This window comes from Nematolebias whitei, chromosome 15 (assembly GCF_014905685.2).
Source record: "Nematolebias whitei isolate Nwh7 chromosome 15, NemWhi1, whole genome shotgun sequence".
NCBI classification, from domain to species: domain Eukaryota; kingdom Metazoa; phylum Chordata; class Actinopteri; order Cyprinodontiformes; family Rivulidae; genus Nematolebias; species Nematolebias whitei.
This window is the reverse complement of record NC_056512.1, coordinates 37,233,988-37,235,643: the sequence shown is the minus strand read 5'-3', so window position 1 is coordinate 37,235,643 and position 1,656 is coordinate 37,233,988. Positions and strand designations below refer to the sequence as shown.

At 44.1% G+C, this 1,656-nt stretch overlaps 1 protein-coding gene across 1 annotated transcript in view; it reads right to left on the bottom strand.

The window, feature by feature from the left end:
- The window catches only part of eef2kmt (eukaryotic elongation factor 2 lysine methyltransferase), a 13,690-nt gene that overhangs the window by 5,751 nt on the left and 6,283 nt on the right, over positions 1–1,656 (bottom strand). The gene's annotated exons all lie outside the window — the stretch shown is intronic.

Below are 1,656 nucleotides of genomic sequence, written 5' to 3'. Positions count from 1 at the left end.
ACAGAAGACACAAAACCACCAGTCCAGGAGAACAGAAGACAAAACCACCAGTCCAAAGGGACAGAAGACACAAATGTTCCTAAGATCTTCTGGAAAACTCTTAAATCTCTTGATGGCAGCACTCACTCATCTGACCTGCCACCACAATCATTTGTCGGCTCTGCTCCTGTGTCAGATAAGCATGAGATGCTAAATTGTTTCAACAAATATTTTTTGCCTCCAGTTCCTTGTTTAACACAGTTTATAAATCACCAACTTCACCAACAAGTCAAACCTCAGTAAACCATACATTCTCTGTTTCACCGTTCTCAGTGAAGTTACAAACTGTTAAAAGATCTGGATACTAGAAAACCTGCAGGCCCTGATGACCTTCCTCCTTACTTCTCAAGTCTAGCTGCACAAATTATAGCAGAACCCGTGTCATGCATTTTCAATCTGTCTATACATCGTAATACTGTCCCAGATGCTTGGAAAACAGCTGTTGTGCTGCCATTATTGAAGGGAGGAGACCCCACTGTACTGAACCATTATCAACCAATCTCCAAACTGAGTTTTAGCTAAGGTTTTAGAAAAACTGATAAATACTCAAGTCAAGAAGTATTTGGACTCAATATTGTATCTTCTCTCCAATCTGGCTTCAGGAAACAACACAGCACTATGTGTCACATGTCTGCTTCAACCTGCCATGCTCTGTTTGTCGTCATGCCATGGTTTATATTTTCAAGCTTCTGTAATGCCTATCGCCCGCCCTCAGCTCCTGTCTCCCTGCACCACGCCTCCTCTGTTCAGTCATCAACACTCATTAGTTCCACCTGCTCCACTCCCTTTTTAAGCTCAGCTCCACTCTCAGTGCCAGATTATTGAAAGCTCATGCCACAGTCTTGTTTTGTCTTCATGGTTTTGACCTCTAGCCTGCCTCACAGAGTCCTCGCCCTGCTCATTTCTTGTCTGTTTGGATCCTTTGATCTGCTTAAGGTAACAACCTCTGCTTTCCTCAACGGCCACGTCTTCTGGATCACAAATCAAGTTTTGCTTCAGCCCTCTGATCACCTGTGCATGACTCTCGCCTGTTTCCCTGGACCTGCCTTTTGGATCTCCCTCATTACTGCTCTGCAACAAAGCCGACTCACTTTCACCACTTATGACTTAACCCTTACCAACATCTTGAAGGGAACCCCTCCTCACTTGACGTTGAAGGTTGGTGAAAACCACCTGAATAACCTGAACATTCACAAAGAGCTCCCGATGATCATCTCTCCAATCTCCTCAGATTGTGTCGGCCCCAGGGCTGAGACCTCCACCAGAAGCAGTTTATGAATCTTTTAAACTTGCCTTGTGTCTGTGTTCTGGTTCACATTTCTAAACCCAATTCATGTCACTATGACTGCTTCGCTAAAGGTTTTTAATGATGATGATGATGATAAAGATTTGGATGCTAAGGATTACTGTGCTACACTTTACTTAGACCTGTCCAAAGCCTTTGATTCCGTAGAGCATGACATCTTATGCCACAAGCTCTCAGATACTGGCTGCTCAGATCACACTGTTGGCTGGTTCTCAAACAATCTCTGAGGTCGGAGGCAATGTGTTCTACATAACAGTACTTCAGCTAGCTACCTAACGGTCACCAATGGTGTGCCACAAGGCTCAGTTTTA